Here is a 26,693-nt window from a genome sequence, read left to right on the forward strand (position 1 = left end):
TTGGACATCGCTGTATATAACCTTACATTTTGTCTACAATTTATGTCGAATAATTAGTTAAAATTTGTCTTTAATTCATGTCCTGCCAGAAATGAGACATGTCTTTTTTGATTACACTATTTTAGGGTGAACATGTTCATGTCGTCGTATCTATCACCACGACAGGAGTCATTCATTTATTCAAGCATGGCAATTTTTCTTAGTCATCACCAACCGGCAGCCTGGGTACCTCAATTGCTATTTTACAATTCCAGCTCGAAGAAAATTCAGTTAGTTAACAAAGGCGAGTGTCTGGATGGCAGGAGGGTAGGCGGTTGGTCGGTAGGTCGTTTGCACATGCGTAGTACAGATTGTAAATTTTCCAACACACACACACAGATACATTCACATTGTACACTTTGTATCTTCATGAGTGTGAATAGTTTACTTATAAATATTAATAACAATAACAGTAACAACAACAAATTGTCATTTAGTTGTTTAACCCAGTAAAAGTCATGTAACTTAAGCCATAATTTTTTGCAGCAGCAGTTGTTGCTGTGGCATCAGCCTCTGCTGTTGGCAGATCCGCTAATTATTGTCACCATTTCTTTTTTTGGTGGAGGGCGAAGTGGAGACACGTGAGAGTAACTATTTGGGTAAAGAGGTAAAATGTCAAACGGACAGACAAACAAACAAGCCCAGCTTTTCTTCATTAACAACGACTTAATTGAATGTCGCCATTGTTTTGATGTTGTTTTGTTGTTGTTGTCGTCCTAACTTTTAGATGCTATTACATAATCCTCCCCGGTTAAGCGAAGTTGGAAGTTAAAGATTAATTTCCATTTTCATTTCCATATTTGTAGCCATTTCTTTTCGTTTTGTTTGTTTTGTTTTATGTCTTTGTTGACGTTTTTCTAAACAACACACAGCAGCAGCTACAGTCAGGGAAGATTAAGTGAAAATTTGGCTTGAAATGGATGTCGTATAACTGCCAGTTCTGAAAATCGATATAACCTCGGCAAATATTAAGGGAGCCAGATGGCCGAATAACCTATTACAAGATAATGTAACAAACTAAATTCTGCATTACAAGCAGGAGGAAAATAATGGGTTAGACCTTGAAAATCAAAATAACGTATTTCCTTATTACCAAGTAATGGGTAGCGATAGTATATAGTGTACACCTCCGAATACAAAACCGAAAATTGTGAGTTCGAGATTTGTCATCGTCAAAACTACGATGAGTAGTTGATAGGGACTTAAGACTGAACAACTCTTAAATCTCGTAGTCGTTGCACAGTGTGTAGTATGTTGCAAACCAGAAGATTATGAGTTCAATACCAGTGTAGAAGATTTTAATGTTGACAAATCTCTTGTGATACTTATCTTCTAGTTCAAGAAATGATCGAGAGAGAATAACAAACATACACAAACAATTCTTCATTCATTTTAACTCCAAAGCCCCAAAAAGCTACAGATATATAAGCCGATCGAGCAAGTGCCAGCAACTTTGTCAGCGAAAAGTCCGTCTTAACAATTTAGAGTTCCAAGAGTTCATGTTAGTCCTTTTTATACCCTCCACCATACATAGTATATTAAGTTCGTCAATCCGTTTGTAAATCATCGAAATAATCATTTTAGACACAACAAAGTATATATATTCTTGATCAGCGTAAAATTCTAAGACGTCCGTCCGTCTGTTGTAATCACGCTAGAGTCAAAACGAATAAAGATAGTAGCTAAAATTTTATAAGATCGGTCTTTTGTCAGCAGGCAGATCAAGTTCGAAGATGGACTATATTGGTACACGATATTCGGTATTTTCATGATTTCAGCCAAATTTTTAAATAAAATTGTCTGGAAATCCATAAAATGAGTTCCTTCTGAGTACTTTATCCCCTGAAAGAGTATTGTCTATACATGTCCACGATATCGTATATCCCCCATAGAACGGTACCTCCCTATATTCGCTATTTTGATTATTTGAGCTAGATTTTTCAATGGAATTGTCTAGAAATCCATACGAGAAGTCCTTTTTAAGCACCGAATATCAGTACCTCCGTATATTCGGTATTTTGATGATTTCGAGTAAAATATCCAAGAAAATGGTTTGAAATTTTGTATTTGCAGTTCCTAATAGGTAACACAGCCTATGATAGATAATTATCTATGCCAGGTCTTCGTATAGACCCCAATATAATTTTTAGGATTTTAACAAAATTTTTAACGGATTTTTTTTTTTTTTTTGAAAATTTCCAAATTTGTTCATACGTTCAACCAATACCCAATTCAGTACCATTTAGTACCTTGCGAACAAATTTAGGAAGCATTTCCGAACCACCACCAAATCTCAAACTCAAATATCGTTTATAATTTAAAACTCAAATTTCAGACTTGCATCTCCATCCATTCATCCAATACCAAATATTGTACAATTCAGTACTATTCGTACAATTGTGGTACACATTTCCGAAACCAGCTCCATATGTACAGGCTGCACGTGAACCAAACTTACGTGAACCAAGAATGCCAAATTTCAGATTTGAAGCACTATCTGTTCAACCAATAATAAATTGTATAAAATATAGTACTATTTAGTGCGTATCGTGAACTCTCAGTACCCTTATCCAAAACCACCTCATTATCGAAAGCATACCACCTACAGGGACCCCAATACCAAATTTCAAAATTCAAGCTTCATCCGTTAACCCTAAACCAAACTGATCCAAATTTAGTACCATTTAGTACAGTTCGCACACTTGGTACACATTCCCAAAACCATCTTCATATATCAAAATTACATTTTAATCTTTTTTCTCATACCAAATTTCAAGTTTTTAACTCTATTTCTTCACATAATACCAAATGGTACTATTTTGGAAGTTTAGTGCCAATATAGAACTTTTCGTAACCTTAAAGTTATAATTTCCAATAATCCTTTGATATATCTATCCTGCGCTCTATCAGTTGCTCACATTCCAAATCTATTCCAGCTCATTCCTTTTCATTGCAATAAAAATTTTTCAATTTTTAGTACTTTGTTACCTTTTTAGTACGAAGACACATTTTTATCACACACCTACGCACAAAGACTGGCCCTCGTGCAAAATTTCAAGGACGTTGATTCTCGGTCAGTCAGTTATTTCACTACTCATTTATATATACAGGGTGAGATGAAAAAACTGAAACAAACTTCAGACTGTTAAACCACTTGTCCAACATCTATTAAAATTATTCTAGTGACAGCTCATTATATTGCTTACAAGCGTACAAAAGCATTTTGGTGGGAATTCTCCAGAACAAAAGTTATTCGTGATGGAATTCAAGCGTGATAGTATGAATTTTTTTATATTTGGCTGGAAAACCACAAGTGGCTATCGTTAGAGCACTTCAGCATTTAAATGTGAATATATCTTTTGTGTCTCGTACCATCGCTCCGCGTAGCCCGACGTCAAGAAAGTGGACGGAAGAAAACAGCAACATCAGTAGAAATGGTTCGAGTTCGGGTAAAGAAGCAACTTGACTTGGCCACGCATCACAGTGGCAAAAAAATGGCTCGTGAGCTGAACATATCGCAATATTCCATTCGGCAAATATAGAAAAATGAGCTCGGGTTAAAGCCATTGAAATTCCAAAAAGTGCAAGAACTTACACCGCAACAGAAAGAAAATAGACTCAAAAGAGCTGTAGAGTTGCTTCGCTTGCCCAAAATTGGTGAATTGGCGAATTTGGTTTTCTCCGATGAGGAAATATTCGTAATCCAAAAGTTTGAAAACAAACAAAATGATCGTGTATTCTTGCCAAAGAGTTCAGCTAAAAATGTGAACCTTCGGTTTGCCACCAGAACTCAAGCGCCGGCCATGGTGATGGTGTGGGCCGCCATAACAGCTGATGTCCGCTCTCCGCTCGTATTTATCGACAGTGGCATTAGAATAAATGCCAATATTATCGCGAAAATATTCTGGAGGGTGTATTAAAGCCTTGGGCACGCAAAGACAAGAATGGTTACAAAATGAGGTTCCTAGTTTCATTTCCAGCGCACAATGGCCATCAAAATCTCCGCATACCAATCCGTTGGACTATTGTGCCTGGAGTATTTTGGAACGCAAGGGTGGCACTAAAAAATACCAAAGTGTTGATCACCTCAAGCAAGCGCTTCGCCGGAAATGGACCAAAATACTCGGACAGCGTGTGACGGTTTCATTGGCCGGTTGAAGCCATAATTCGTACCAAATGTAACCAATTCAAACAAATCTAAACTTATTCTAAAATTTGCTGCTATTTCCGACATTTTTTGCTTTCATTCAATAAAATTAAAAAAAATAAATAAAAAATTATGGCGTTTAAATTTGTTGCAGTTTTTTATCTCACCCTGTATATATACAGATTCCCCGATGCACTTCGGAATCATAAGGACTTTCACTGGTACTTAAAAAATTCAAACCATCCTCCCAACTTTTTCGGTTTATAGTGTAATTAAAAAAAAAAAGTTTTCCCGTTGCCTTTAGGCGACACAAACTGTACTACTACCAAATAGAGAGGTTAAGATGAAGTTGTTTATTGTTGCGTTTAGACTTGGCTATGCTTGAATGTAAAAACAAAAGTTTAGTTATTTTATTTCTGCGGTTAAAGTTTTTTGCTCTTGCTGCTGTTGTTGTTGTTGTTGCTGCATTCACTAGCCGTAGTAGTGGTGGTAGTAGTTATTATTTAATTGTTATTTAGGCTAAAGTAATTAAAATGTTTATATGGCTATTATGCAAAATATGTATGTTATGACTATTTGCTCTGTCCGCAAGTAAATACGCGCGTATGTAAGTGTGTTTATTTATTATCAGATGTCTGTTGGCGTTAAACCCTATATTTACAGTTATTTTCCTCTCATATTTATTTTAATGGGTTGGTTTGGATTTTCCTCCACCGAGGAAAGTGCAAGTGTTTTTGTGTCGGAATGAGTAATAGATGATGGAAATGTAAGTTTTTTTATTGAATTGTATGGTTTGTAAAATAGGAATTTTTACTCTCCGATTGACATCTACATACATTTTGTTATGGTCCCACAATTATGAACGTAACCTATTACTCAATATCTGATAAACTTATCTGAACTAAATGGTAAGCTAATTATTATTAAAGCATGTAAATGAGATACATATTATGATATTACATAACTTGATCTGACAATTCGTTATTATCATTACCGTTATTAGTATTTCTGTGTTGGAAGTTATCGATCAAAATCTAAAATTGTTGTATAAGTAAACCGAGAAACGGGCTTAGCAGACAAAACATTTTTTATTAGATTGCGATTCCAGGCCATCCGAGTCCAAAGTCGACTCCAAAAAATTCTTTGAAAGAAAATTTGGCTCAGTTTAAAAGTAGTTTAAGAAAAATGCTTACACTCGGCTATTCGAAAAACAAACATAAGGCTTACATTCAAATATATCACCAACATGAAACCTACTACGATTTTACGTTTATTTCGCCCCAAATTAGTAATATATGCCCAAAAACGATCGACTTTTGTACATAAGACCGAAATTAGCCTAGAAATTAGTTTACCAAATTAAACAAGTTAAAAAGCAGTAAGTTCGGCCGGGCCGAACTTTTAATACCCTCCACCATTTGCAACGAATTTGGTAATTTTTAAAAAATAAAATCCTTAAAAAATTCTGTTAAAATTTTAAAAATACCGAATATAGCCGTTATATTGGGGTCTATACGACGTGGACATACATAGGCATTGTTTGTCATAAGCCATTACCATATTCAAATTCGTAACTTGAAATAAACGGTGAATAATGTAGCTAAAATCATCAAAATATCGTATATAAGGAGGTGCCGTTAAATTGGAGCTGTGCGAAGACCTGGACCAGCATAGACAATTTTCTGTCACAGGCTGTAGCATCCATTACGAACTTCAAATACCACATCTTAAACAATTGTACCTAAAATCGTCAAAATACCGAATATAGGGAGGTACTGATATATGGGGCCTATACGAAGACGTGGACCTGCACAGACAATTTTCTGTCTTAGGGTGTAGTATCCATTTTGAACTTCAAATACCAAATTTGAAACAATTCCCGCGAATAATGTCGCTAAAATCATCAAAATACCGAATAGGGAGGTACCGTTATATGGAGGCTATATGAAAACGTGGACCTACATGGCCCATTTACGAACTTAACCTGCCTACTGGAAAAATAAACATGTGTGTAAAATTTTAGCCATCTATCTCAATTCATTCGATAGATAGCGTGATTACAACAGACGGACAGACAGACAGACGGACATCGCTAAATCGACTTAGGATTTTACGCTGATCAAGAATATATATACTTTGTTGGGTCTGATATGAGTATTTCGAGGAGTTACAAACGGAATGACAAAGTTAATATACCCTCCATAGTATGGTGGAGGGTATAAAAAGGCTTTTGCGCCCTCCTCTATCTATACATACAGGGTTGCCCATATTCGTCGAAACCCATCTGGCAGCGCCATAACTTTTGACAGAGATGTCACATCGCTTAATGACATACCGCGTTTGAAGTGTCAGTCCAAGCAGATTTTTACCATGAACCAACACACGCTACGCGAGCGCCCTGAAATAGTTGAAATTTACATTCAACAGAAGAAGTCAATTGTGAAAACTCAACGTTCTTTTAAAACATTAAAAAATGTGAGAAGTGCGCCTTCTAAGAACACCACTAAGTGTTTATACGAAAGATTTTCGACTGGTAAGGCTCTTTCTAATCCGCAGAGGCCATATAAATGTCGACCAAGGCGATCGGCCGAGAATATCGCTGCCGTACGAGCCAGTATTGAGAGGTCCCCAAGAACATCCTAAAAAAGCCGTTCTCAGCAGTTGGGCATGGCTCGGTTCACTTTACAACGGATTATTCGCATTGATTTGCATTTGTTCCCGTACAAAATTCAATTTGTAGGGTTCGTGGGGAGACCACTAATCCTAATATTTAGGGGTTTTTATTATTTTATTATTTTATTAAAATATCTTATATTATATCGTAGATATAACGAGACAGACGTTTCCGTCTAGAAACGTTTTTATCCACTTTATAATATTTTCAGTATCAAGGGTCAACACAGACACAAAATGTCCAATGCCGTCCACTTAATACTAGAGATTTTATAAAATAAAAGACGATGATATTCTTGTGTTTGATACTTTATTTCCAAAAGCAACTCCAAGAATGACAAACTTAGCCTAATACGTGTACTTATATAGGCGAGATCATAAACACGTGGAATGATTAAAACATGAAATTGAGAGTGATTGAGTGTAAACAAAATAATCACAATAACAATATCACTTGTAAAAGAAAGAAAGAAAAACAATCACTCAATCTCTCATAGGTATTTTACAATAATGTCAAAATAAACTCATTTCATTGAACTTATGCGAGAGCACTAGAGAACAATTAGAGCATCACTCAATAATCATCAACGAAATGCAGAAATGCAGTTACTTAACACAAAACAACATATTCTCTTATTCTTGGCATATAACAAAATTACTTATCTGAACACTCGAGCAAAATTACAGTTCAAGTTAATGTAAAATAATTGATGTTATAATAATAATGCAAACAAATCATGATATAAAATTAAATAACACATAAATATATAAATAATAATGGTGTGTCCGCTACAGCCTCCCCCTCTGCCTCAGAAATCGTCTCTGATGATGTGGCAGTACTAGACACCTCCTGTATGTTTCCTTTTTCTCAGAGATCTTCTCAATGGCACATTGTCATTATTAGTTTCTAAGTTTGGTGTATCTGGAACATTTACATCTGCTGTTGTGTTGTTAGCGGTTGTTGTAGTTTCAGTGGTTTGGTTATCATTGGTATTGTTTATGTTGCACTTCTTCGGCCTTCCTCTTTGTCGCAAGGGATATATTGGAACCTCCTCACGTCCATCATATAAAAGTAGATCCGACGAATGGTATGTTGCCAGTGGAATTGTGGGATTTTCTAACGTTGCAACCGAATATGTATTAGATCCCTTCTTTTCCATGACAATATAGGGACCGTCACGTCGTGGTACAAATTTTGATGTCAGGCCTTTATCTTTGTTGCTAAGAATGTGTGTTGAGACGAGTACACGATCACCAATATTTATTTTCTTCTGTGGGATTCTTTTTGCATCAACGTATGTTTTATTTTTATCTTGCATCATTTCTTCGTTCTCTTTAGCTCTTTTAAAAGTATCTGCTAGTCTAAGCAGGTGTGGTGTTATTTGTGGTACAAAATTCTCGGCATTCACTATAGCACGGAGGTCATGTTGCACATCCAGTGGAGTTCTTAGTTCTCTTCCGAACGTAAGATATGCAGGTGTATAATTGGTTGTGGAACATTTCGCAGTGTTCATGGCGAATCTGATCGCAGGAAGATTTGTATCCCATAATGTGTGATCTTTCCCAACGTGAATAGATAACTGCACTTTTAAGTCCCTATTTTTCCTTTCTACTGGATTAGCTTCCGGATGATAGACAGGTGTAAAACTTTGTTCAATTTTCAAGCAATAGGTCAGCTTCTGCATTACCGATGAAATAAATTGAGAACCATTATCCGAATGGATCCTTCTTGAAATTCCATATCTCAGAAATATTTCATTTAATAATATAATGGCACAATTTTCAGCCGATGCCTCTCGAAGAGCGAATAATTCAGTCCAGCGACTACACAAATCCTCAACAATCAATATCCATTGATTTCCTCTTTTTGTACTAGGTAATGGCCCAAACAGATCAATCGCAACAATTTCAAATCTCTGGTTACTAGATACAGTCTGAAGTAAGCCAGAAGGTTTCATATTATTAGCCTTATACCTTTTACAATCTATGCAAGATTTTACATATTGATGAATCTCAGATCTCATTTTTGGCCAATAATAGTGAGGAGTAATACGATTTATAGTCCGCTCAATACCATAATGCCCAGCTGTCGGTTCATCGTGGTGATTATAAAGAATGATATGCCGCATGGATTTTGGAACAACCAGTTGCCCATTTTCTGAATCTTCTTCATGACAAAATCAATATAATACTCCATCTTGCATTATGAAGCCTCTGTTGATGTAACGAATCACGTTTTCATCATCCTTTTCGAAGGATTGGATTATATCCTTAATATCCTCATCTTCCATTTGTTCCTTTCTAATCTCTTCAGCCCCTTTCCTCGGAAAATCAATTCTAATGGAACAAATTTCACAAGTGCTATCATTGTGATTTTCATCAGGACATGGTGGTCTCGATAACGTATCTGCAACAGCATTTTTGCGGCCAGGTGTATAACCAAAAGTGATATTATACATTTGAAGTTGTAATGCCCACCTGGCGAGTCGTCCAGTGGGGCTTTTTAAACTGAAGAGCCATTTCAATGGTTGATGGTCCGTAAGCACTTGTACTTCTGACCCTTCAACGTATCCACGAAACTTTTGGATAGCCCAAACCACCGCCAAGGCTTCACGTTCTGTGGTTGAATAATTTCTTTCGGCCGGAAGTAACAACCTGCTGGCATATTCTATAGGATGTTCCTCATCCTTCTCCCCCTGGATCAATACAGCTCCCAAGGCATAATTGCTTGCATCGGTCATTATTTTAAAAGGCTTTGTCTCATTAATTTGCTTCAAAATTGGAGGTGAAACTAGGAGATGTTTTAATTTTTCAAACGCAGTTTGCTCCCTTTCCGTCCATATCCATTTAGCATTTTTCTTTGTGAGATCAGATAGTGGTTTCGCCACGTCTGCGAAATTTGGAATAAAACGTCTATACCACGAACATGTCTGCAAAAAGGATATGACTTGTTTAGGATTCAAAGGTCTGGGACGTTTTATAATAGCCTGAGTTTTCTCGGGGTCAACTTTTAATCCTTCAGTTGTTAATATATGACCGAGATATTTAACTTTCGGTAAACAAAAATTACATTTATCACGATTTAAATGGAATCCAAAATCTCGAAGTCTTTGGAATGTTTTCTTCAAATCGATTATGTGACCTTCAAGGCTACTTGAGCATATAATTATATCATCGAGATAAGCCAGAATTGTAATATTGGGTAAACCAGTGCGAAATTTGTCTATTAAGCGTTGGAAAGTCGCCGGAGCATTCTTTAACCCGAACGGCATTCTATTGAAGATAAAAATTCCAAAGGGTGTAGTAAATGCGGTCTTTAATTTGTCCTTTTCTGCTATTTTAATCTGCCAATATCCGGATCTCAAATCAAGGGTGGACATGAATGGAGTTGTCTTCGCAGTATGTAGAAGATCATCCATTCTTGGTAGAGGATACGTATCAGTTACTGTAATAGCATTCAGGCGTCGGTAATCTACGCAGAGTCTAATTTTATTATCCTTCTTTGGAATTAAAACAACCGGAAATGCCCATGGAGACTCCGTTTCCGCTATTATATTTTTCTTCAACATTTCATCCAGCTCTTGTCTCAGCAACGTTTTCATTTTAGGGGATATGCGATATGGCGCTGTTGAAATTGGACTATGACTGCTAGTGTTAATATAGTGTTCTACCTCCGATATCGGCACATCTATATCTTCAAATATTTGGCTCTCTTCCTTAAGCAGACTTTCAATAGATTCTTTTTCCGAATCATTAAGAAGAATTGCCTCATTATGCCTCAGAGTAAAATCTATGGCATTTAGCTCCAAAGACTCAAAAATTTCCTTACAGTAGTCTTCCATCTTTTGCTTTTTCATAGGTGGGAATAGATTTGAGGGCTTGTCTACAATTACTTCTTCAGACAGCGAATCAGCGAATAACTTGTTTGTATATCCTGGAGAGTAGTCATTATTGTTAGAATTAAGGTTTTCAAAATTCTTGAAAAAAATGTTAACATCATCTCTGTACTTTTTTTGCGGATCTTCGACCATTATGTTGTTTATTGGAGCAGCTTCTTGCATTTTGAAAAGAAAAAATTTTCCAGGCTCATCTTTAAAATACCATGCTCTTTGTGCAAGATCTAGAACAATACCGCATTCTTCGAGGAAGTCTATACCGAGAAGAGTTCTATTTCCTTTTGCTTTAGGCAGGCATATGAATTTAATACGTTTAAACCTTTTTCCTATTATAATACTAGCTGTTGTTGAAAAAACGATTTCATTGCGGACGATTCCGTCAGCTAGGACAATTTGAGCAATACTTTTTTCAAATGGTAATCCGATTGCCTTAAACTTTTCAAACAAAAGTTGTCCTGCTACACTTGTCCTCGCTGCTGTATCAAAATATGCTTCTCCCTGCATGGCTTGTATATTGACATCTACAACTGGAATATTTCGTCCTGCTACTCCGACACTTAGAGAATTAAAATCCAATTTTCCAGTACTAGCGCGAGGTTTATCTTTATTACAGAAAGGACAATTAGATCGGTAATAACCAGCCGCACCGCACCCGTAGCAATTCAGCTTTGTTTCTGGGGCTTTATTATTAGAATGCTTATCTGCCTCAATTTTCTTGTAGCAATTTTCAACAGTGTGATTCTTTTTACGACAATATGAACATTTCACTTGCCTCTTACTGGGATTTTCAATGTCGAGTTTTCGATCTATTTTCTCCTCTCTATTTTCGTTGGCTAACATCTCTACTTCTCTGGCCTTAGCCAGCAGTTCTTGAAATGATGAAACACTGTTACGGGGTATTCTTTCCCTGATGTGTATATTTAGCTGTGAAAAAATCATATCTATCATCATCTTCTCTGGCAACTTGTCAGACAGTTGAGCAAACAAAGATCTTTTTCGGCATACAAATGCATCTGTAGTTTCAAACATTTTTTGTTTGTCTTGAAAAATCTCGCTATATATGCGCCAATCTGGCTTTGGCGGAGCAAACGCTTTTCTTAAAAGATCAATTGCTTCTGGGAATGTTTTAGCTTCATCTTGTACACCTTGCCACCACGTGGAAGCATAACCCTCTAGAAGTAACGGGAGGCTATTTAGTGCATGGACATCAGTGATATTCTCGGATTCTTTATATACCAATATGGTCGCAATAAAGTCTTCAACTTTGGTCGAATTTCTGTCACCATTAAAACGAGATGTGCATGTGCTAAAAGTACTATTCTTTGGCTTTTCCCTGGCTGCTAAGCCACCTAGAAGATTTCTTAACATTTCCTCCGTAACATTAAAAAATATTGGGGAATTTGTTGGAGTTCGAGCTTCATTTTGCCAGGACACATTGGGATTTCCACTATTTCTAATTGGATCTGAATTTTGTTGAGGAACAGAGTTTTGAACATTACCTGACACACCTGGTAATTCACCATCTATATGATTCACAGTACCTTGTCGGACTGGTGGTGTATTTCTGGGACTTCGTCTCATATTCCACACTTTTTGAAACACAGACTTGGTTACCCTTTTTCAAACTGGTGCAACTTCTCTCCCCAATTATTCCGAATGACAACAACAACCAAATGATACCTTACCAGTGTACCAACAACAAATCACTCGCAGTACTAATTTGCGTTTGCCGGCGGTAAAATGCAACAGATTATGGATTCTGCTACACGATTTGCGTTAAATAGGCAATTTTTGGTTTCTGCTAAATTTCTGGAACAATATTTTTTTTTTTTTTTTTTTTTTGTTGGGCGCCACTTGTAGGGTTCGTGGGGAGACCACTAATCCTAATATTTAGGGGTTTTTATTATTTTATTATTTTATTAAAATATCTTATATTATATCGTAGATATAACGAGACAGACGTTTCCGTCTAGAAACGTTTTTATCCACTTTATAATATTTTCAGTATCAAGGGTCAACACAGACACAAAATGTCCAATGCCGTCCACTTAATACTAGAGATTTTATAAAATAAAAGACGATGATATTCTTGTGTTTGATACTTTATTTCCAAAAGCAACTCCAAGAATGACAAACTTAGCCTAATACGTGTACTTATATAGGCGAGATCATAAACACGTGGAATGATTAAAACATGAAATTGAGAGTGATTGAGTGTAAACAAAATAATCACAATAACAATATCACTTGTAAAAGAAAGAAAGAAAAACAATCACTCAATCTCTCATAGGTATTTTACAATAATGTCAAAATAAACTCATTTCATTGAACTTATGCGAGAGCACTAGAGAACAATTAGAGCATCACTCAATAATCATCAACGAAATGCAGAAATGCAGTTACTTAACACAAAACAACATATTCTCTTATTCTTGGCATATAACAAAATTACTTATCTGAACACTCGAGCAAAATTACAGTTCAAGTTAATGTAAAATAATTGATGTTATAATAATAATGCAAACAAATCATGATATAAAATTAAATAACACATAAATATATAAATAATAATGGTGTGTCCGCTACAAATTGACGCAAAGAATGTTGCCTGCGGACAAGCCTCGTCGATTGGAATGGGCCCAAGGGTCCGTCGAATATGGGCAACCCTGTATTAATAATAGAGCAAAGTAAATGACTGATGCCCAGACGAAACGGCTGAAGTTAGAATCTTCAAATTTTTGGGTGAGGGTCACCTTTGGTCCGAAGGGGTCAGATAAGTCAGGGTTTTTGGAAATTCTTATTAGAACGTACAATTTCTAATAAGAATTTCGTGAACGGTTGGAGCTAAAACTTGAAATTTGAAATGGGATTCAAGGTTGAGGAGTAGAATCGATGTGAAGAGGCAGTTTTGGAATTTTGTACTCATGTATACGAAAAGTACTACTAAACTAGTACTACACGGTATTAAATTTAGTACAATTTGAATTTGGAGAAACGGATGGTGCTGGAATCCTGAAATTTGAAACAACAATTACTTGCGGAGTGGAGGATGGGGATATGGAGTTAGTTTTCAAAATTTCTACTAAAGTGCACGAAAAGTATTAAATGGTACTAAATTTGGTACAATTTAAATTTTGGGAGAACGAATAGAGTTAGAGTCTTGAAATTTGAAATTAACTTTACTTTCGGAGTGTAGGATTGAGAAATGGAGGTAGTTTTCGAAATTTGTACTAAATTTGGTTCAATTTCGATTTGGGTAAACCGATAGAGCTGGAATTCTGAAACATAGAAAAAAGATTACTTTTGAATTATAGGAATGACGTGTGTAGGTAGTTTTGGAAATTCGTACTTATGCGTACTAAATAGTACTACATATGGTACAATTTAGGTGAGGAAGGTACGTTTGAAGCTGGAATCCTGAAATTTGAAATTAACATTGCTGGCGGAGTGGAGGATTGGGATATAGAGGAAGTTTTCGATATTTGTACTTATGTGCACGAAAGATACTAAATTTGGTACAATTTAAATTTTGAGAGAACCATTAGATCTGGAATCCTGAAATTCGGAAAAAAAGATTTCTATTGCATTGTAGGATTGAAGTATGGATGAAGTTTAGGAAATTCGTACTTGTGTACTAAGTAGTACTTAATTTGATACATTTTAAATTTTCGGAAAACGAATAAAGTTGGAATCCTGAAATTTGGCAATAAGATTACTATTGCATTATAGGAATGAGTTATGTAGGTAGTTTTGGAAATTCGTATATATATGCACTACATGATACTAAATTTGGTACAATTTGAATTTTGGGCGAAACGATAGAGCTTTAATCCTGAAATTTGGGATTAAGATTACTTTTGGAGCATAGAACTGGATTATGTAGGAAAATTCGTACTTATGTGTACTAAATGGTACAAATTGGATTTAAATGAACCTGTAGAACTGGAGCCATGAAATTTTTAATTATTTTTGGAAATAAGTACTACAAGAGTACAATAGGTAATAAATGGTACAAAATTTAGTATGGATTGTACAGATGAGTTAGATTTCTGAATTTTGGCATTGGGGTCGAAATTGATGAGCAGTGTTGGGATGTGGAGGTGGTTTTGGAAATATGCACTTAGTGCAACATCTGTGCTAAATGGTACTAAATTTGGTACAATCCCGTTTTGGGTAAACGGACGAAAATTATTCCAGCATCTAAATATGGTGTTTTGAAAAAGTATTGATTTGGAAGTTTAAAGTCTAATGCTAAATAGTATCAACTTTGGTTTTTGTGGAAATAATAGGGCTGAAAATTTGAAATTTGGCGTGAGAATATTTTATGTTGTGTAGTATAGACACCCTAAGGATTTTCGAAATTATAACAATACAGGTTGAGATGAAAAAACTGCAACCAACTTCAGACTGCTGTCATTTCTAAGCCACTCGCCCGACAGCTGTTAAAATTATTCCAGTAACACCTCATTATAATGTTTACAAGCGTACAAAAGCATTTTGGTGAGAATTTTCCAGAAAAAAAGTTATTCGTGATGGAATTCAAGCGTGATAGTGAGATTTCTTTATATTTGGCTGGAAAACCACAAGTGGCTATCGTTAGAGCACTCCAGCATTTAAATGTGAATAAATCTTTGATGTCTCGTAACATCGCTTGGTAACGTGATACCGGTAACGTAGCCCGACGTCAAGGAAGTGGACGGAAGAAAACAGCAACATCAGCAGGAACGGTTCGAAAAGTAAAAAAGCTACTTGATCGAAAACCGCGTCGTAGTGGCCGAAAAATTGCCCGTGAGCTGAACATATCGCAATATTCCATTCGGCAAATATTAACAAATGAGGTCGGGGTAAAGCCATTGAAATTCCAAGAAGTGCAAAAACTTACACCGCAACAGAAAGAAAATAGCATTAAAAGAGCTAAATAGTTGCTTCGCTTGGCCGAAAGTGGTGAACTAGCGAATTTGGTTTTCTCCGATGAGAAAACATTCGTTGTCTAGCAGTTTGTAAACAAACAAAACGATCGTGTTTACTTGCCAAAGAGGTCAGCTGAAAATGCGCACCTTCGGTTGGCCACTAGAACTCAAACGTCGGCCATGGTGATGGCGTGAGCCGCCATAAAAGACGATGGTCGCTCACCGCTCGTATTAATCGACCGTGGCATCAGAATAAATGCCGAATATTCTGGAGGGTGTATTAAAGCATTGGACACGCAAACATTTTGGCCGCAGACATTGGACATTCCAACAGGACTCAGCACCATCGCACTCAGCACGCGCCACCCAATAATGGTTACAAAATTAGGTTCCTCGCTTCATTTCCGACGTACAATGGCCACAAAAATATCCGGATACCAATCCATTGGACTATTGTGTCTGGAGTATTTTGGAAAGCAAGGTTGGCACTAAAAAATACCAATGTGTCGATCACCTCAAGCAAGCGCTTCGCCGGGAATGGGCCAAAATACCGCAGAGCAACATTCGGGGAGGGTGTGACGATTTCATTGCCCGTTTGAAGGCCATAATTCGTGCCAAAGGTGACTAATTCCAACAAATCTAAACTTATTCTAAAATTTGATTCTTTCATTTGTTGCTTTCATTCAATAAAATTTAAAAAAATATATATATAAAAATATGGCGTTTGACTTTATTGCAGTTTTTTATCTCACCCTGTATATAAAATCAAGTATACTCCAAGTAAAAGACCTGTTACTTCTTGAGTTCGACGGGCAATATGAAAAAAAAAAATTAAAGTAAAATTAGAAGAAAAACTCAGAAAATTAATTTGTGAGTTATGCCAATCTTTAAGTAAATGAGTACCCACTCAAATACCCATTTTTCCCCCATTAGCTTCTATTTTTTAACGTCTTAAGGAATTGCAAACAAATTTTAATAAATTCCTAACAATATTTTTGCAAAGAAATTTGAATATTTTTTTTTTTTTTAATTTTGAACATTTCAACAGTTCAAATAATTTATATTATTATTATTCTAATACTAGGTCCATTAAGTAACTCGATAATTTTTACTGAATACATTTTCTCTGTAAAAATTAATAGCTCAGTAATGTAAATTACTCTCATTTACTGGACTTTGGATCATTAGACTAAATTTTGTGAACATTTGAACAAATTATTACAAATAATTGAGTTTTCGTCCACACCTATTATTATAATTTCATGGGAAATAATTCATCTAACAAAATTCTTTCACAGCAGGCAGGTGGAGTGTTGCGGTTAAAAAATTGAAAATGATACTTATATCCATAGTCATTTTCACCGTCATCTCACACTTTGGAAAAAAGTAGCGAGGGGAAATGCATTATCATAAAATAATATAACATCACAAAACAACAAAAATTTACTTTCAATTTGAAGAATAAAAGAATATGCAAATTGAGTATTTTGTTCGTAAAATTTACATAGAATTCATGGATTATTTATTGTAATTCATGGATTATTGTAATTCATGAATTGATATCCATGTAAGACATGTAAAAGGTTTTCGTTCGGCTCCATTCGCATACCCTCGCCGTAAATATGTAAAACCAGCGTTCGCTTGCCAGTGAAACAAAAATGCATCCATCAAAAATGACACGGCGTTTTAGTTTAGTTGTGGCCGGGTCGTCGCCAAGAGTTCACTGATGTTTCTGTTTCAGTTTTTTTTATTTTACTTCTTTTTTTGGGGGGCTTTGTTTGGCGTGATCGTGGCATAACAGCTGCAGTACCTCTATTTTTACTAAAGTTATTCATCTTTTTACAGTTGATTTCAGGTGGGCGTTAGTGTGTCTCTATTTCGCTGTGTGTCCGTTTGCTGTTTTTTTTTTTTTTTTTGGTTTTGTATTAAAAATAAAACCAAATCTTTTTCGGAACAGCAAAAAAATCAAGATAAACCAAAACTTAAAAAAAAAAACATATAAATAAAACAAAACAAAACTACGTGATTGTAAAGTTAACTGAAAATAAGAAAAATTGAAACTCAGTAGACTATGAACAGTGGTCGAGTAAATTTAGATACAGTATTGAAAATAAATAACCAATTGACTATAACATTATATTTCAAAATTTTAAAATCAATAAATACCTTTGAGTTGGAACATACGCATGTTGCTTTTCTAGTTTGTTGTATATTTTATATAAATTTTCACTATTTGAAAACTCATACAACCAATAACAAACAGACAAGTTTCTGAAAAAATTTACTATTGATCCATTTTCTCAAGACTCAACCTATAAAGTTTTTTTTACAATTCCAAATCAGGTTCATGGAGGATTGTTTGCAAAAAAATATTTAAAATGTGTTTTATGTATAGATCATCAGTAAATGGAAATTTTTGCTCTGTTTCGGTACCTGCATGAACCTACTTTAGGCTATTCGAAACTTTGATCCTTTGTGGGGGAGGTACCAGAAGAATTGGTCCGATATCTACCATCTTTATAACAAATCTTGCTATGAGCTTCAAAATTTTGACTCTTTGTGGGGGAGGTACCAAAAGGAGTGGACCGATATATCCCATTTTCACACCAGAACTTGGGTTAATTTAAATATTTTGATGTGTGAAATTTGAAGACTATTAGACTCTCATGTCACATTTTATTAGAGTTATTGGCCCTTTGTGGGAAAAGTACCGAGTTCACCGACATTGTCCATTTTCGCACCTGACCCAGCACTGATGTAAATATTAGGAGTTGAAGAAAAATCGGATAATCCCTTCTCTTTCTGTGCAGTAAAATATTTTTGTGAAAATTTCGGTGAATGAGGAGTGGACCGATATTTCCATCTCCGAACTCCATCTATGTTTGATAATAATAATGAAAAATATAAGAATAAATCAATAATTTGCAGCTGAACAGCTTTAACCCAATTATGGAAACAGTTTCCCCAACATCTTGCGAAATCAAATTCACCGAGAACCAGTCTCTTTCTCTCTTTATCTCTCTCTCCTTCTCCATGACTAGAGTTGTGTCGATATAGTTCATAGTTCAGTACACCAGCACCTAAACGTATGAGTGATTTCATATTACTCATACGCATATTTTTCCACTCGTTTCTTATTTTCAAATTTCGAACTATGTATTCTTAAATTTATTTATTTAATTTTTTTCAGAAAATAGTAAAAAGACATGAAAGAACACAAAAATGTTAAAATTTTGCACTTGTTTAGCTTTTTTCTAATTATCTCCACTCTACGGAGATTTTGGTGGCCATCGTGCGCTGAAAATGAAGCGAGGAACCTCATTTTGTATCCATTCTTCGGTGGCGTGCGCTGAGTGCGATGGTGATGAGTCCTGTTGGAATGTACAAGGTCTGCGGCCAAAATGTTTGCGTGTTCAAGGCTTTAATACGCCAAAGATTCCTACATACCCCAATCCTACACTTCCACAATGATCCTAATTCCAAATTTTAGAATTCCTCCCCTGTTGGTTCGCCCAAATACAAATGGTACATTATTTACTTCCAACACCACCGAATCACCCAAAATTTAAATTGTGTCAAATTTAGTACCATTTAGTGCATATACGTACGAATTTCCAAAACCACTTACAGTCCTCAGCTTTAGAAGGGGATAGTAATCTTATTTCCAAATTTCAAGATTCCACCCCTATTGGTTATTCCAAAATTTAAATTGTACCAAATTTAGTACCATTTAGTACACGTAAGTACAAATTTTCATAACCACCTACATTATACAGCCCAATAGATATCTGATTTTCAAATTTCTGGATTCCAACTCGACCAATTCACCCAAAAATTTAAATTGCACCAAATTTAGTACCATATAGTACACATACGTACGAATTTTCAAAACCATTTACATTCCTCAGTTCTATAAGGCCATAGTAATCTTATTTCCAAATTACAGGATTCCAACTCTATTGCTTAAAATAAAATCAAAATTTAAAATTGTACCAAAATTAGTACCATTTAGTACACATAAGTACGAACCAATTACATTCCTTAGCCCTTATTTCCAAATTTCAGAATTTCTACTATTTTGGTTCTTCCAAAATTTAACTTGTACCAAATTTAGTACCAATTTGTACTTTTCGTGCACATAAGTAAAACTTTCGAAAACTTTCTCCATATCAAATTTCAAATTTCAGAAATCCAGCTCCATTCGTTCCTCTTAATTCAAATTGCAGTAAATTTAGTACCGTTTAGTACTTTTCGTATAAATGAGTACACACTTCCAAAACTACCACCTTACATCGACTCTACTCCTCAACCTTGATTCCCATTTGAAATTTCAAGTTTTTAGGTCTAAATATTCACATAATATGACATGGTACCAAATCTAGTACATTTCGTACACTTATAGTGCGAATTTCCAAAAACCCTTTGGAACATCTACCAAAAACTCCTTGGAACATCTATCCAAATTGAAGAGTTCTAGCTGTACTGCTTCATCAAATACAAAGGGTACCATATTTAGTACCTTTTAATACTTTTCGGACTATTTGTTAGGTGCTCACGGATATTAATCGTACTCCTCTCCCCCCTCCCCCTTGTACGATAGGAGAGTAACAGTTATCAAAAGAGTTTTGAAGAACTGCAGAAAGCGATCTGTGAACTTAGCCAGGTCACCCATTTAGAACGAAATATACAGTCAGCCGTTGCGGATCTGAAAATCGGGTGGACTTAGCCAGGTCATCTCTAATCTCTAAATATATTTACACCCATAAAAACCCATAAAATGACTGTCCCACCAAATCAATACTCCTGTTACCACTGTCTCCGGTAGCGTGATTGTGCGCGCCTGGGTAATGTTTACCAAAATATGCTTACAACTGTCAATTGTCATGGTGACAGTACTTAACCTAAATTCTCCTTAAGCTGGCAGATAGATAGATACGAACTAAATGACAAAAGCAAAAAAAAACAACAACAAATAACAACAAAAACATACAACACGGTAGCCCAGCAAAGATCGCCTTCCAACATCGACAACGACTGCAACCGCTGAAATCTCTGAATTAAATTAACAATTTTAACAGCAAGGAGGTACATCAAAGTCTCGTTTCTTGTAGACTTGATTTTGTTTTCGTCTCCTTTTATTTTCGTTAGCGCTGTTTTTGCTTTGGCTTTTTGAATTTTCCATGAATTTTAAGTTGTTTATGCGACAAACCAAAAAAAAAACAGAAGTTTCCATTACAAGAAATGTAAACTTTGTCGCTGAGCTGCAATTTTTTTGGAGGGTAAGCGATGTTGACAATTAAAAGAAAACAGTGTCAAACTTGACAGCTTTTAATCAAATGTCAAAATCTTATGTCACCCACACACAGCGTCAGCAATCGATCGATCAAGCGACCGACCCAACAACTAACTAGCTTGTCAATGGGAGGCAGACTCTAATACGTGTACTTAGTTAGAACTGTTGGTTGGGAGTTGAGTTTGATGTCGTTTCATTGATGGTTGCGGTAGGTCTAGGCTTAGGTTTTCCATCTGACGTAACTTTGACTTCTCCCGCTGCTGCCATTGGATGTTGACTGTTGCTTGGTTGTTTGTTGGCCTAATGAGACATCAAACTTAAACTTTGATGGCCGCAAATGTGTGCCCAATTCACGTTTCTCGGGAAAAGGTTGTTGTGTTTCAATGTGGGTAAACGATACAGAAGTCAGATTTTTTAAATACGAGGGTAGTCTAACATAAAACAAAAGTACATATGAATGGCAATGGTGATATGTAAAAAAAATCTTTCTGTCCCGTTCTGATCTCAACCTCTATTAGGTAAAAACGACACCTCTGAACGACAAACCTTTTTTTGCATTTGCTTTATATCTGTTTTTATGCCCTTCACCATAGTATGGAGGGTACATTAAGTTTGTCATTTCGTTTGTAACACCTCAAAATATACATTTTAGACCCCACAAAGTATATATTCTTGATAAGCATAAAATTCTATGTCGATTTAGCGATGTCCGTCCATCTATCCGTCTGGCCGTCTGTAGAAATCTCTCTAGCTTCCGAACGAAATGAAGTTGATTGATACATTTTTACTCAAATGTATATAATGTCTACAGAACTTTTGGTATTGAAAATGGACCATGTAGGTCGACTTTTTGGTATTGCCCCCATATAACGGTACCTCCCGATATTCGGTATTTTGATGATTTTAGCGACATTATTCAAATTTGGTATTTGAAGTTTGAAATGAATACTAAAGCCTAAGACAAAAACTTGTCTGTGCAGGTCCACGTCTTCGTATGGCCCCCTTATAACGGTACCACCCGATATTCGGTATTTTTATGTTATTAGCGACATTATTCATCGGAATTATTTCAAATTAGGTATTTAAAGTTCATAATGGATGCTGCAGCCTTAAGCAGAAAATTATCTGTGCATGTCCACATTTTAGTATCGCCCCCATATAATAATACCTCCCTCCCGTCGTCGTTTAGACCCTAATATGACGGCTACATTTGGTATTTTTAAGATTTTAACAAAATTTTTAAGGGATTTTATTTTTTTTTTTTTGGAAATTTTTTCAAATTGCAAATAAAATGATTCGAATTACAAGTGAAATAATTCGAATTTAGAATGGAATAACTTTTAGAAAAATAGAAAAAATTAAATTAATGATTATGTGAAATCATTATTAATTGCTAATAGAAAAATCCGGTTTTTGTATCTTCTCCAATTTTTAATCCGTTTGTATGAATGGACAGACCGATCCTGTTTGGTATCAACATCTCATTTTTATCAAACTTATGGTTGGAGATATGTAATCATTGTAGCGCGTATGATGTTTGAAGCCTAGTTTATGTTTTTTCTCCGATAGTCAACTCTAAAATCTACTCAACATAAAAAGGTTCAAGAGAGGGAGGACGTTTTGTCCTTTAGGAGATCAGTGTGTACAGCAGGGGAAGTTCCGGCAGATTTGATTAAAGCTGAAGTATTTCAGGATATTCGAGAAACATAATTGAATGCTGATACATTATTTTCTGTTTTCCGAACTCGTTCCATTTCCAAAGAGGGGAGTAGCCCTGAAAGTCTGAAATAGCCAAGCATTCGGTGGGGAATGTGCAGAACTCGAACAAAAACCAAAAGTGGTACTGTTTGCAATCAATAAAAATCAATATTGTCCATTTCGTATCGGACATAAATAAATATTATAAAAATATTGCACGTACCAGATTTGGACTATATCGACTACTTCCTTCACTTTATGCGAGATATGTGATAATTTTTAGAAAATGTAAAAACGTGCGCGAAGTACAAGATATATCCTACCGAAGTATTCCATTTTCATTCTGCATCTAATTCAGATAAAAATATTGGTATGTGCAATATTACAAGAAAATCGAACATTTATATCCAATTTTATTCGAAATCATAAATTCCATATTCATCTCAGGGTTCTGGTTGAGAGAAATATTTAGATATAGCAAGTTGTAAAGAATCGCTGAATTGTTTCGCAAGTTATGATAGATAATAGTATTGAAAAGTGCGACCCTTTGTGGGTGAGGTACCAGAAGGAATTTGCAAATATATATCATCTTCACGACAGATTTTGTGTTAGCAAAAATGCTTGTATGTGCGAAATTTGAAGAGAGTTTGCTGCTTATTTCGACTTCTTTGGGCGTTTGGCTTTTCAAAATCTTGAACCCTATGTGGAGGACGTATAATAGAAATAATCTATTTCTACCATTTTTATAATAGAACTTGTGTTGATCGAAATTTTGAGATGTGCCAAGTCTGAATGGAATCGGATGTTAATTTCGCGTTTTATGAGCTTGATAGATATTTAAAGTTTTGATCCTTTGTGGGGGTGGTACAAGAAGGAGAGGACCGATATATACCATCTTTACAACAGATCTTGTGTTAGCAACAATGTTTGTATGTGTGAAATATAAAGTGAACCTGATGCTTATTTCGGATTTTATAAACGTTTTGGTCTGATCTCTGCCATCCTTATAAAAGATCTTGAGTTAATAGAAATATTGATATGTGCCTAGTCTCAAAGGACTCGGATATTAATATGGCGTTTTATGAGCTTCAAAATTTGGACCCTTTGTGGGAAAGGTACCAGAAGGAGTGAACCCATATATTCCATCTTCACACCAGACTTTGGGTTAATAAAAATATTGGGATATGTGACATTTGAAGACAATCGAACTTTTTCATAACATTTTACAACCGTTATAATTTCTCAAAATTTTGACCCCTTGTGGTCGAGGTACTTGATGGAGTTTACCGATATTGTTCATTTTTGCAACTGACCTAGCACTGATGCAAATATTAGGATTCGCAAATTTCGACCTCTTGTAGGGGATGTACCAGAAGGAGTGGACCAGAAGGAGTGGACCGATATTGTCGATCCCAAAATCAATCTAAGATCGACTCCAAATGTCCTGAAACAGATTTGTTTCAAAGAGACCTAGGGTCTAAAACCGTTATTTCGACAAAGTACGTTCAAATTTCGCACATCACTATATTTCGATTAACCCAAGGTCTGATATGACCCCACAAAGGGTCAAAATTTTAAATATCCATAAAACGCGATGAAATTTCAAACGGCCAATGAAACCGTCACACGATGCGCGAATGTTGCTCTGCGGTATTTTGGCCCATTCCACGCGAAGCGTTTCCTTGAGGTGATCGACAGTTTGGCATTTTTTAGTGCCAACCTTGCTTTCCAAAATACTCCAGACACAATAGCCCAACGGATTGGTAACCGGAGATTTTGGTGGTCATTCTGCGCTGGAAATGAAGCAAGGAACCTCATTTTGGAACCATTCCTGGGTGGCGCGTGCTAAGTGCGATGGTGCCGAGTCCAAGGTCTGCGGCCAAAATGTTTGCATGCCCAAGGATTTAATACACCCTCCAGAATATTTTCGCGATAATATTCGGCATTTATTCTGATGTCACGATCGATTAATAGAAACGGAGAACGACCATCGGCTGTTATGGCGACCCACACCATCACCATGGACGTCACTTGAGTTCTGGTGGCCAATCGAAGGTGCACATTTTCAGCTGACTTCTTTGGCAAGTAAAAGCGGTCATTTTGCCCGTTTGTTTACAAACTGCTGGACAACGGGTGTTTTCTCATCGGAGAAACCCCAATTCGTCAGTTCACCACTTTCGTCCACACGAAGCAACTCTTTAGCTCTTTTGAGTCTATTTTCTTTCTGTTGCGGTGTAAGTTCTTGCACTTTTTGGGATTTCAATGGCTTTACCCCGAGCTCATGTTTCAGCATTTGCAAAATGGAATATTGCGATATGTTCAGCTCACGAGCCAATTGTCGGCCACTGCGACGCGGGTTTCGATCAAGTCGCGTCTTTACTTTTCGAACCATTTCTGCTGATGTTTCTGTTTTCTTCCGTCCACTTCATTGACATCGAGCTGCGTCGAGTATCACGGTAACGAGCGATGGTACGAGGCACAAAAGATTATTCACATTCAAATGCTGGAGTGCTCTGACGATAGCCACTTGTGGTTTTCCAGCCAAATATAAAGAAATCACACTATCCCGCTTAAAATCCATCACGAATAACATTTTTCTGGAAAATTCTCACCAAAATGCTTTTGTACGCTTGTAAACAATATAATGAGATGTCACTGGAATAATTTTAACAGCTGTCGGACGAGTGGCTTAAAAATGACAGCAGTCTGAAGTTGGTTGCTGTTTTTTTATCTCACCCTGTATAGACAGACGGACGGATGTTCGGATACCCTACATCGACTTCAAATGTCCTGAAACGAATTTGCTCCACAGGAACCTGTCATGGCGCGTTTTAGCCGTATCAAATGATGAGGATATACATAGCCATATGGCTGGGGGTGTAAAAATTTGCCACACCTCCTTACTTTGGAGATTAAAATTATCGAACAAAATAATCTGCGTGTTATTTTCACTAATATTCGCCGGAGACACCATATACCTAAAATGCAAGGATTCCAATGAATCTTAATCCGATAAATTTATATCATATAGTCTTCCCTTCCGAACTATGTCCTTTCCACACTAGTTTTGACTTGTCTTCGTCTGCTGGGTAAAATATCCAAAATACATGAACTTGCAGCCAAGCTTACAATACCACATATCTGAAAAAAATGTCCTCTGGTCACAATGAAAAAATTCTTAAAATGTTAAAAAAATCAAAAATATTTCATTGTCTTAAATTTTGCCAACATTAATTTTTTTAGAATTTCCATTGTCTGATGTGGTGGTGCGGTGCTTTTAATTTATTCCTACGAATATTTTGCTCCCCTGGAGCAACTGCATTTGTCAGATTAGTTTTGTTGGGCTGCCACAAAAAACACACAGTCAAGATCAAAATCGTATTTTGTCTAAAATTACCAAAAAAAGAGACTAAACATCGAATTGTTTCCTTTTTTGGGGGAGGGGGGGATCTGTGGAGTGGAGTTACGGACAACACCACCACCTTCCACCACGCTTACAACTGATGACGAGTTGGTTACTCCAACCAAAATAAACAACAAAAACATTATTCATTGGCGTTGCCAAGACATTCTTGGTTTTCCATCTAAGCTCCAGTGTAACGTAACATATCGTAACGAAAGTGAAAGGAATCCAAGTCAAGCTTTATTTGTTCGCCAACCTGGTACTACCAGTGTTTGGGTATTGAGATTAATTTAGATTTTTTTAGTTCGAGCTCAACTTCAACTGCTCGCTGGCAACAATGCGATGTTGTGGTTATCGAGAGATGGATGGATGGATGGCTGCATAGCTGGAATGACGGTTGGTGGCCAGTGGGTTATTGGTGGAGCAGTCAGCGTTTTTTATACCCTACACCACATAGTGGTAAGGGTATTATGTCTTTGTGCATTTGTTTGTAACATGGAGAAGGAAACGAGATAGACCCATAGTTACTTTTGAGAACCTTCATAGAATCACTTTCTGAGTCGATTTATGCATGTCAGTCCGTCTGTCCGTCCGTCCGTCCGTCCGTTCGTCCGTCCGTCCGTCTGTCCATGTA

The sequence above is a fragment of the Musca domestica genome, unplaced genomic scaffold (genome assembly GCF_030504385.1).
Source record: "Musca domestica strain aabys unplaced genomic scaffold, Musca_domestica.polishedcontigs.V.1.1 50, whole genome shotgun sequence".
Taxonomy (NCBI): domain Eukaryota; kingdom Metazoa; phylum Arthropoda; class Insecta; order Diptera; family Muscidae; genus Musca; species Musca domestica.